The 12,839-nt window shown below is 39.2% G+C and overlaps 1 long non-coding RNA gene across 1 annotated transcript; it reads right to left on the bottom strand.

The window, feature by feature from the left end:
* Positions 1–3,561: 3,561 nt before the first annotated feature.
* LOC120931168 lies at positions 3,562–8,064 on the bottom strand. Its single transcript, XR_005747835.1, has 3 exons — positions 7,661–8,064; positions 3,767–3,807; positions 3,562–3,625 (listed from the first exon to the last, which is right to left on the bottom strand). It is a non-coding gene; the product is annotated as an uncharacterized LOC120931168 (long non-coding RNA).
* Between the last annotated feature and the right edge of the window lie 4,775 nt (positions 8,065–12,839).

Raw genomic sequence — 12,839 nt, 5'->3', positions numbered from 1 at the left:
TTGAAAAACGACTTTAAGCAAAAAAGATAAAAAAAACAAATAACTCGGTATGCATCTTCACGATTTCTATTCTAGGATTGGGTGAAACGCGTCAGCTCGCTGTGGTTTGTAGTGCCGTTCTATTTTTTAATAAAGGCAATGTTTTCAGAGTGTGGCTGTCCAGAAATACACTTTCTTATTCCTGCCTTGCTGAATGCATCGCCAGCACCTGTGGTCTCTGTGAGGTGGAGTATCATCTAGGCTTCTTAGCTGGAGTGGCTACCCTTTTTCCCCATCTTCGTGATTTGCCCCCTTTAATTGCCTGCTATGACTGCTGTATTGGGCCACAATATTTTTCTGAAAATGTTCAGCAAGTACAGAAAATACCTGTTGACCCTGCCAGAAATGTAGTGTCCTTGTGACTTCTTGAAAGCCATGCGAAAGCAACCTAATTTCTGTATACTAAAGTCCCATATAACGAAGAGTGAAAGGCAGGCGTGTTTATGTAACATCCATGGCTCCTTCCACAGAGACAGTGAAGTGAGTGAGCGTAGCCACACAGGACAGGAATTGGGTTATTCAGAGATTACCAGGACAAAACTGCTCAGCCAATCTATGACGTTTTAAGTGTTGGCTTTATATTAGCAGGTTCTTGGAACTTTCTTGATATAAAATTCAGTAATGTGCATTTTCGCAAAAAAAAAAAAAAAAAAAAAAAAGCCAAATTGCTCTTTTACAAACAAAAAACAAAGAAAAAAAGTTATTCTTTCTTGCAACAATGGCAATAGTACTTGAGGCAGATTTCCAAGAATCCTAAACTCTTCCTCCTGATATTTATTCCCTGTCACTTTCATGGGACTGCACAGGATATAATAAGCAAGGAATGTAGAATCCTCCAATTTCTTAGGCTTACCGCACTGGAAAGGTTAGGTTTGATATTAAATGAAGTTGTGATTTTCAGAAATGTGGGGAAAAGGGCAGATAAGGTGGCATAGCCAATGTCAGTACTATTTACTTTTACAGAACAGAAAGAGGAATGGATCCAAAAGGAGTTTCCAAATATTGGATAAAGCTAACCTGGACGACAGGTTTTTTTTTTTTAATATCCCCCTACTCAATTTCTTAACAAAAGGCATGAATGTCCGAAGGCAAACCTAACTATATGCTATCAGCAGCCTGACAAATTCCTTTAGATTAGGGTTGTGGTCTCAAAACTTATTGTGCATGTCAAAATAACCAAAAGGTGACATTAAATGACTCAGCAACGGGTTACCAAACCATATTAGGTGAATGGCTGTGACAAAAAAAAACAGGATGACTGAAACTTGTCAGACCAACCCTGCAGCAATGAGCTATGGGAATATTCATGCACAGGGACGGGGCAACTATCCATTTTCTAGTATAAACAGATATTTAATCTGGATAAGCAGGAAATCTTTAACCCTACCTACTTTTGGATCAAGTTATGGTATTCTTGACAATACACTGAGAAAAAAATAAAATATAGTGCGTAGGTGGAACATTGTTATAGTTTGGCGTTGTGCGGTCTTTTAAGTGATCGATCAATTTCACACTCAGCGCATCCACATTCCTAGAATGAAGGGTGTCCATTTTATACAGAACCATATTGTTAGGTTTGATTACATCTCTAAAGTCAAAAGGAAAAATATGTGCAATGTCTTGTTCAAGCTCATTTGTGAAGAAATATACAATTTATTGTTCAGACATCTCTTGTAATTCTCTGAAGACGACGTCTTGGTGTCATATTTTACAAATTTGAGAGTGGTTATGCCGATGTTCAAAATATTCTCATTTCAAGAACCCAACGTACATTAAAAAGCATACTTTGACCTTGGTGAATTAATGCTTACAGAGATGAACTCACAAAATGATAGGTCCTAACTCATCAAGAATGTCTGGTTGCTTTTAAACAAGTGAAAGGCAAGTTGGATTTTTAGCAAGTGATTCGTGTCCATCATTATTTGAAAACTTGTTTCCTTGCCTACAAACGTTTCCACTTTTGAATAATTCAAACGTTTTTTTGTAAACTAAAAACCAAACACTTTTTGCCCACTTCTGAAAAAAACACCAATTATGTTACGGAATTAGAAAATATTTTTTATACAAGAAAGGGGTTTTAAAAATGGAGTGATTTGGGGGCCAAATGCATCGATACCAGATCAATTTGCGACTCTAAAAAGTGAGAATATTTTTTATCACCACATTATAATGGTTTCTTCCACTGCTGCATGCAATTAAGTGGGCCATTTTGGGCCAAGTCAGTGGGCAATGGGCTTTTTTTATGGCAATAAGAGGGTATGGTGTTAGCTATCGATGCTACTTTTCTCTCGGTTGAATATTTAATTTTTGGGTACCTTTTGTGCTACTCAAACCCCTTGCTAATTTTTGTACACTGTTATTCTGTCTAAACTTAAACATTTAATAAAAATTATTTACCACGTGGGACATTTACACTAATGATTTTGTGCAAAATTCATTCTATTTTTAATGCAAAGTAATAATTTCTGGATATATTATTTATGTATGCTGCCAGTGCCTCTGCAAATAAAAATTAAATAAAAACTAAAGATTCTAGTAACTGTTACATGTCAATTTTATATTGGTAAAATATAGCTGAAAAGAAAATGGGTTATTGCAAAAATAGAGAAGCTGCAAGATTCCAAATTCATGAAAAATGATCTTTAGCATGAGTGAGAGGAAATGAGCCCAACCACCTTATATATATATATATATATATATATATATATATATATATATATATATATATATATATATATATATATATAAAATTTCCCCGTGTCTAAACATTTGCCACGGTTGTGCAACCTTTGTAGTCCCAGAATTTACGTTAAAAAAAATATCACTTCTCAAATGCTTGTAAGTAAACCCAGAAAATTCATAGTAAAACTGACGTTTCCTATAAGGCAAAATAAATAGGGTTAAAAAAAAAAAAACCACACAAAGGTGGTGTTCTAAGCAAGTGTAACTAAATTGTGTGTGTGTATATATATATTACACACACACACATATACCTAAAAATTGTGTTGTCACAAATCTGTTGTGGTGCATTAAATTAGGACTCCACAAGAAACAGAACAGGTTTACAGCTTCTATGCAAAACACAGCAAAGCTACCTTTCAAAATGAATCAAATAGTTGTTCAAATAGTTACCGTAATGGCGACTGCTGAGCTGAGAAGCTTTACATAATGAACAATTTTTCACCATTTATTATACCTATAGTTTTATTTGGATATATTTATTAGTATTTTACATTAGAAGGATATATCAATCAATCAATATTTCACATTAGAAAATTTCTCTGCAGTATTTAATTTTTATTATCCATTCTAGGTTTCTTCTATACTGAACATTATATTTACAAAGTAGTAATCAAGGTTTGAGAAGCACGATACTTACTTAAAAACTGCTAAACAATGCCACGTTTCAAAAGGCCGATCAAAACCTGAAAATGAATAAAATGAGTCGTTAGCATTTAACACCTTTTACACATCAGTCTAATTGATCGTAAAATGCATTTGTCATTATTCCGTTTTATAGGCTTACCTCACTGTATAGGTTTTCTTTCCTGTCATATTTGGCATAGTTCATCATACTGGTTTACACCTGTAAATAAATAAAAACACAAAATTGACGATCCAGGAATTGTCAGCAGCATTTAGCACTCATTTGAACAAAATTTCACACAAATACACACTATAAGAGAAAAGATGAAAAACATTAAACCAAAATAAAAATCAGACTTACTTTAAAATGTCAGGAACTGGAGCCTCAAAGCACTTGTGTATCTGAAAACAGATCGGAAATTGTATTTTAGAAAAAGGATCATCTGTATCCAACTCTCAATCAAAAATAACATTCCATAAAATAAATCATAAATATGGTCTTGAAAAAGCAAATATTCTTGTGTTGCATCTATTTTCTATCATCTATAAAATAGAATATTTGGATATTATATATGTATTTTGTAGGTTTTAAACCTTATGAAGCAATTCCAAATTCTCGCATTACGACATAACACTGCAATATTTGCTGTTTTTCAAACACCAACCTTACGAATAATTTTGTAGAATGTCTGTATTGTATACTTTTCTTCTGCAAAAACAATTTTAGACTAAACCAAAATATAGCATTCTTCGCTGCCAACACATTCTGCCTGTATAATTATACACTCTTCATTCCCGCACTCTTTAAAAGTCTACGGTCTGCAATGTTCATAGTGTCATCCCACTTCACAACCCCTTCCCATCCTGGTAGACTCATGTTTAAATTTGGTGTACAATGATTGTACTAGTTCCATTTACTGAAGGATGAAATTACAGAATATACATTAAAATGCATGAACAATGTCATGGTGAGCACGGCTGCCTTGCAGCATTAGGGTCCTTGGCTCACATCCCAAACAGGACACTAGCATGGAGTTGGGCATGTCTCCCTGTAGTTCCATGGATTTCCTTAGATTTTTATCCAGCACTCCACGTTGGTAGGTTAATTGGCCACAGTAGATGTGATTATGTATGCAAGATATGAATCTTAGATTGCAAGCTCTTTGGCCCTAGCATGCGAGACAGGGAGCTTAGATTGCAAGCTCCTTGGTCCTATTGCATGTGTACGCATGTTAAGGACCTTAGATTTGTAAACAGTCAAGTGCACAAGCACCAAGAAAATAATAAAACGTTATCTACATAATGACTGTAAGCTTCTTCATCCTAGTATAGGTATGCATGCAAGATAGGGACCCCAGAAAAGCTCCTTGGCCCTATTATGCATGTATGCACTTCAGATAGGGACCTTTGATTGCAAGCTCTTTGACCCCATTATGTATGTATGTACAAATGTGAGAATCAGGATAACTTAGAGCGTAAGCTTCTTTGCCCATGTGTGTGTAGGCATGCAATACTGGACTTAAAATTGCAAGCTCCTTGACCCTAGTATGTGTATGCATGTGAAATACAGAACTTAAACTAATTACTTCAGCCCTAGTAAAAGAATCTGTATGAATGCAAAATATAAACCGATTGTAAGCTCGTCAGCCCAGTATGTGTGCACCCATGTGGGATAAGGACCTTAGAGCGTGAGCTCTTTGATCCTAGTATGAGAATCTGCATGCATGCAAGGTAGGAAACAGATTGTAAGCTCTTCAGCTCGTGTGTGTAAGCACACATATGAAATAAGGACCTTAGATTGTAAGCTCTTTGGACCTTGAGAGAATCTGTACGCATGCAATACAGGAAATGGATTGCAAGTTCTTCAGCCCTAGTATGTGTTTATAGGACCTTGGATTGTAAGCTCTTTGACCCTAGTATGGGAATCTGTATGCATGCTAGATAGGAAATGGATTGTAAGTTCTTCAGCCTAGTATGTGTGTGCACACATGCGGGACAAGGACCTTAGATCGTAAGCTCTTCAGCCTAGTATGTGTGTGCACACATGCAGAACAAGGACCTTAGGATTGCAAGCTCTTCAGCCTAGTATGTGTGTGCACACATGCGGAACAAGGACCTTATATCGTAAGCTCTTCAGCCTAGTATGTGTGTACACATGCAGAACAAGGACCTTAGATCGTAAGCTCTTCAGCCTAGTATGTGTGTGTACACATGCAGAACAAGGACCTTAGGATTGCAAGCTCTTCAGCCTAGTATGTGTGTACACACGTGCAGGATACGGACCTTAGGATCGTAAGCTCTTCAGCCTAGTATGTGTGTGCACACGTGCAGGACACGGACCTTACGATCGTAAGCTCTTCAGCCTAGTATGTGTGTGCACACATGCGGGACAAAGACATTAGATTGTAAGCTCTTTGACTCTAGTATAAGAATCTGTATCCATGTAAGTAAGGAAATGGATTGTAAGTTCTTCAGCCCTAGTATGTGTATATAGGACCTTAGATCGTAAGCTCTTTGACTCTAGTATGAGAATATGCATGCTAGATAGGAAATAGATTGTAAGCTCTTCAGCCTAGTATGTGTGTGTGTGTGTGTGTGCACACGTGAGGGACAAGGACCTTAAGATCGTAAGCTCTTCAGCCTAGTATGTGTGTGCACACATGCGGGACAAGGACATTAGATCGTAAGCTCTTTGACTCTAGTATAAGAATCCGTATCCATGGAAGATAGGAAATGGATTGTAAGTTCTTCAGCCTAGGATGTGTATATAGGACCTTAGATCGTAAGCTCTTTGAATCTAGTATGAGAATATGCATGCTAGATAGGAAATGGATTGCAAGTTCTTCAGCCTAGTATGTGTGTTCACACATGTGAAAGAAGGACCCAAGATTGTAAGCTCTTTGGCCTTAATATGAAAATCCGTATGCATGAAGGAAAAGAAAGATTGTAAGCTCTTCAGCCACATGTGCGATAAGGACTGTAGATTGTAAGCTCTTCAGCCACATGTGCGATAAGGACTGTAGATTGTAAGCTCTTTGACCCCAATATGAGAATCTGCATGCATGCAAGATAGGAAACGAATTGCAAGTTCTTCAGCCCTATTGTGTGTATATAGGACGTTAGACTGTAAGCTCCTTCATTTAGGACACTGATGTAAACATACACTATGTAAAGCACTGCATAAATGATCAGCGCTATATCAATACCTGGAATAACCCCCCCAAAATAAACAAATAGTCCAGCAGATAAAACTTTAGTTATTGCTGACACAGAAAATGTCAATCCTTGTAGAATCGTTGCTTCTCTGAATATGGTTGGGGGGGGGGGGCACATATATAGAACCCCCCACACTGCAACCCATAGTCCTTTAGCACCATATGGCAATTAACTCTCCCTTCATGGACTGATGGGGCTGTACAGTGCTGTGTACACTGTCGGCGATCAATAAATCCCTTTAATAAATGCCAATAATAAATCAATGTAGAAGGGATCTGTGACATTGTATCCACTGAGCAGAGTGGGTTGGATACATTTATAAACCTAAAAAAAAGAAACATTGTATCCATTAATCCCAGGTGTGGAAGGTCTATAGAGAGAAATAAAGGCTTCAATGGAAGTCTATGGAGGATGACATCTGATCCATTGTATCCAATACACTCCCAGCAGACTCGATACATTTCAGAGAGGAAAAAAGAAACATTGTATCTGTGTGTCTTCCCTTCTCCATAGACATCTGCAGGATTCTCCTGACAATTATTAATATTAATAATAAAGGATTCTCCCATCTCCAGGAGATGAATACGGGGAATGATCACACATCTGATGATCGATCCCTGGCACAGATGATCAGATATCGATTAAATATAAAATAATCAATGAGTGGTGAGGAGAGGGTTAACAAGCCAACACCCCCATAGAGAGGACAAATGTTTATAAAGGAGTAGAAATGGCCCCCCAATAATAAGCAGAAGGGTGAGAGGAGCATGGCCACGGTATAGGTGAGTGATATAGAGGAGGAAGGGTGGGGGCAGGGAGTTGTGTGTGGGGGGGATGGTGGACAGAAATCCGGGGAAAATTCTAGAAATGTCCAGGAGATGTATGGGGGACCCCCTGAGTGTGATGATGGGGGTCGGGGGCCCCTGAGGGCCCAGGTTCCTGGTCTTGTTGATGTTTTTCTCTGAAGGACAAGGCTTGTTTCCTCTCCCCACCCCCCCTCCAAGGACAAAGAAGAAGAAGAAGGAGCCGCCATACTCACCGTCCCCGCCGCCATTACAGGGAGGATCTGTCATTCGATGTTCAGGGCCACAGGGGCCCCTCAGCCGGCCCGGGACTTCACCCTCCGACTTCTCCGGGGTGCGCCTCACATTACCGCGCCGGGGGGGACACCGGGGAGCGCACCCTGCACAGCCCCCCCGGGATCCTCTCTTCCCTCTCCGTCCTCCATATTACAATGACTTTACTGGGAGCTCCGCTCACCGTTCACACCCGCTACACTCACCCCACACCCCTCTGTACCCCCCGAATATGAGAGCGGGGAGCCCCCCGACTCCAACCCGCCTGACTCTCCACCGAGCTCCGTCCCGCCATAGTGTAACCTCCGCTCTCCTCCGCCGCTCTGCACCCTCTGCCGCTCCCCGCCTCCTTCTCCTCCTCACACAGCACCGCTGCCTGCCTGCCACTCCGCACCTCACCGCGTCATGTGACCGGGGGGCGGGGCCACGGCAAGGAAGGAAGGCTGGCTGGGTGTCCCCCAATGGCTGCAGTCTGATTAACCCTTCCATGGGCCACAGAACTCACTGAGAGCAAGGAAATACTCACATATAGACCATAATACTCATATAGAGGAAGAAAATACCACTAAAGTATAATACAGAGCAAGGAAATACTCACATATAGACCATAATACTCATAGAGGAAGAAAATACCACCAAAGTATAATACAGAGCAAGGAAATACTCACATATAGACCATAATACTCACAGAGGAAGAAAATACCACCAAAGTATAATACAGAGCAAGGAAATACTCACATATAGACCATAATACTGAGGCAGGAAAAAAATACTACTAAAGAATAATACAGAGCAAGGAAATACTCACATATAGACCATAATACTCACAGAGCAAGAAAATACCACTAAAGTATAATACAGAGCAAGGAAATACTCACATATAGACCATAATACTCATACAGAGGAAGAAAATACCACCAAAGTATAATACAGAGCAAGGAAATACTCACATATAGACCATAATACTCATAAAAGAAGAAAATACCACTAAAGTATAATACAGAGCAAGAAAATACTCACATATAGACCATAATACTCATATAGAGGAAGAATATACCACCAAAGTATAATACAGAGCAAGGACATACTCACATATAGACCATAATACTCACAGAGGAATACAATACCACTAAGGTATAATACAGAGCAAGGAAATACTCACATATAGACCATAATACTCATATAGAGGAAGAAAATACCACCAAAGTATAATACAGAGCAAGCAAATACATATAGACCATAATACTCACAGAGCAAGAAAATACCACTAAAGTATACTACAGAGCAAGAAAATACTCACATATAGACCATAATACTCATAGAGGAAGAAAATACCACCAAAGTATAATACAGAGCAAGGAAATACTCATATATAGACCATAATACTCACAGAGGAATACAATACCACTAAGGTATAATACAGAGCAAAAAATACTCACATATAGACCATAACATACCTCACAACTGTCCCTGATTTGGAGCAATGTCCCTCTGTCCCTCATTCCCCCTCATTTGTCCCTCATTTTGGTCTGATCTCTACAGATGTATATAAAATGCACTTTTTATCTATCAAAAAGTGTTTCCCAGAGCTAAACATTTCATCTAATTTCTAAATTGCTGCGTTTTTAAATTCCAAAAGCCAATATAAAGAAATAGTAGTGGTAAAAAAAGCACTTGTGGGGTTAACCAATCTTATTTTTTTGTACAATTCTCCTTTAAGGGGGCGTGGCAAGGGGTGTGTCCTATGTCTGCATACTTTTGCTGATAGGTGTCCCTCATTCCCATCTCAGAAAGTTGGGAGGTATGCATATAGACCATAATACTCATATAGGGGAAGAAAATACCAATAAAGTATAATACAGAGCAAGGAAATACTCACATATAGACCATAATACTCACAGAGCAAGAAAATGCTCACATATAGACCATAATACTCACAGAGGAAGAAAATACCACTAAGGTATAATACAGAGCAAAAAAATACTCACATATAGACCATAATACTCATAAAAGAAGAAAATACCACTAAAGTATAATACAGAACAAGAAAATACTCACATATAGACCCTATTATAATACTGAGGCAGGAAGAAAATACTACTAAAGAATAATACAGAGCAAAAAAAGACTGATGTATAGACCATAATACTCAGAGAAGAAGAAAGTACTACTAAAGTATAATACAGAGCAAGACAATTCTCGTATATAGACCATAATACTGAGAGAGGAAGAAAATACCACTAAAGTATAATACAGAGCAAGAAAATACATATAGACCATAATACCGAGGCAGGAAGAAAATACTACTATAGCAGTCATGGCGAACCTTGGCACCCCAGATGTTTTGGAACTACATTTCCCATGATGCTCAACTACACTGCAGAGTGTATGAGCATCATGGGAAATGTAGTTCCAAAACATCTGGGGTGCCAAGGTTCACCATCACTGTACTATAGTATAATACAGAGCAAGAAAATACTAACATATAGACCATAATACTGAGGCAGGAAGAAAATACTACTAAAGTATAATACAGAGCAAGAAAATACTCACATATAGACCATAATACTCATAGGAGGACGAAAATACCACCAAAGTATAATACAGAGCAAGAAAATACTCACATATAGACCATAATACTCATAGAGCAAGAAAATACCACTAAAGTAAAATACAGAGCAAAAAAAAATACTCACATATAGACCATAATACTCAGGAAGAAAATACTATTAAAGCATAATATAGAGAGGAAGGTATACCACAAGGACCATACAACTCCAGAGGAAGAAAATACTCATATAGACCATAATACTCAGAGGAAGGAAATACCACTATAGCATAATATAGAGAGGAAGGAAATACAGCTATACCATACAATTCCAGATGAAGAAAATACACATAATATTCATAGAGGAAGAAAATACTACTAAAGTATAATACAGAGCAAGAAAATACCGGTACTCACATATAGACCATAATACTCAGAGGAAGACAATACTACTATAGCATAATACAGAGGAAGGAAATACAGCTATACCATAATACTTCCAGAGGAAGAAAATACTCAGATAGTCTAATACTCACACATGAATAATACGGATATATTACTATAGCATAATACAGAAGAATATACAGCTATACCATAATACTTCCAGAAGAAGAAAATACTGACAGATAGCCCATAACTCAGAGGAATAATATACTACAACATAATACAGAGGAAGGAAATAAAGCTATACCATAGTACTGCCAGAAGAAGAAGAAAATTCTCACATACAGACCATAAATACTCGTAGAGGAAGAAAATACTACTATAGCATAATACAGAGAGGAAGGAAATACAGCTATACCATGAAGACTATACCATACCATTCCAGAGGAAGAAAATACTCACAGATAGACCATGGTAAGTGTCCTTATTTTAAAAGTCAGCAGCTGCAGTATTTGTAGCTGCTGACCTAAAAAAAAACAACAAAAAAAACGGCGGAATTCTGCTTTAAACTGACAGGAATACTATAATACTTCTATAGTAACATAATACTGAGAGGAATACCATACTACTTCTATAGAAATATACATTGTAATCAGGGCCGGGCCTTAGGTGTTCAGGCGCCCTGTGCAAGCTAATCCTGTGGTGCCCCCCCCATCTTCACCCCTCGCCCCCTGGTCACCTAAACCAGTGTTTCTCAACCTTTTTCCAGTCGGGGCACCCTTAAAAAGTATTTTCAGTCTTGAGGCACCCCAGTCCAAGGCTTGGTTCACATTATGGTGTGTCGCAGAACACGCGCAAAATCGCGCTCATTCCTGACACACAGAATAATGCTCTGCTCGTTAGAGGTACCATTAATTCTTAATGGTACACCCACACATTGGAAAATGTGGGGTGCTTTAGCTGCAGTGCAATAAAAAAAAAAAAAGAAGGTTGGGGACTTGTTTCCCTGCATTTTTGTGGGTACAGAAGCCCATTGAAATGAATGGTCTGCCCTACATGCAGCTGCACAGATGTGAACCAAGGGCTTGTTAACATGTCAAAGGGGCGGTAAAACCACATGGTTGAGACGTTTTTACCACCCCCAACTTCTCTACCTTTAGCTGCAGAGGCAGCAGCTGGGGTGTTCACATGCTGTGGCTGCAACTGGAGGTATACCGAGGGTGAATGGGGGTGCACTGCAACTACCCCGCAACTGTGTGCATTGCACGGTTGCGGTGTAGTGATGCTGCATTTACGGGCTTAAAACAGGTAGTAAAGAGGCAACATAATGCCTCTTTACGGCCTGTCAAATGCCTCTGAAAAGCGATCTGTGCATGGATTGCTTTTCAGAGAAGCAGCAGTCCTTGCTATCAAACAAGCCCTACAAAATCCATTGTCATGGTACAGGAATGGGGGGGGCAGGATTAAAAGTAACATACATACAGACTACAGACCCAGGCTTACACATGCATACACATACATACCAGGGTTGCCAACTTTCAGTAAATTTACGAAGTTTGTAAAATCCGTACTTTTTTCATCTGTCCTTGAATGTCCATTGCGGACATGTAGGCTGCATGTCTGTAACCGACATTCATGGACAAATGCAAAAAGTATGGATTTTACAAACTCTTTGTAAATTTACTGAAAGTTGGCAAACCTGATACACACACGCACACAGACAGTCACATGTGCACACACACACACATACAGACAGACAGTCACATGTGCACACACACACACATACAGACAGACAGTCACATGTGCACACACACACATACACAGTCACATGTGCACACACACACATACAGACAGACAGTCACATGTGCACGCACACATACATACAGACAGTCACATGTGCACACACACACACATACAGACAGACAGTCACATGTGCACGCACACATACATACAGACAGTCACATGTGCACACACACACGCACATACAGACAGTCACATGTGCACACACACACGCACACACACATACAGACAGTCACATGTGCACACACACACGCACACACACATACAGACAGTCACATGTGCACACACACACGCACACACACATACAGACAGTCACATGTGCACACACACACATACAGACAGACAGTCACATGTGCACGCACACACATACAGACAGACAGTCACATGTGCACGCACACATACATACAGAC

This window comes from Rana temporaria, chromosome 3, assembly GCF_905171775.1.
Source record: "Rana temporaria chromosome 3, aRanTem1.1, whole genome shotgun sequence".
NCBI lineage: Eukaryota > Metazoa > Chordata > Amphibia > Anura > Ranidae > Rana > Rana temporaria.
The sequence above is the reverse complement of the archived record's forward strand: the minus strand, read 5'-3'. Positions and strand labels throughout refer to the sequence as shown.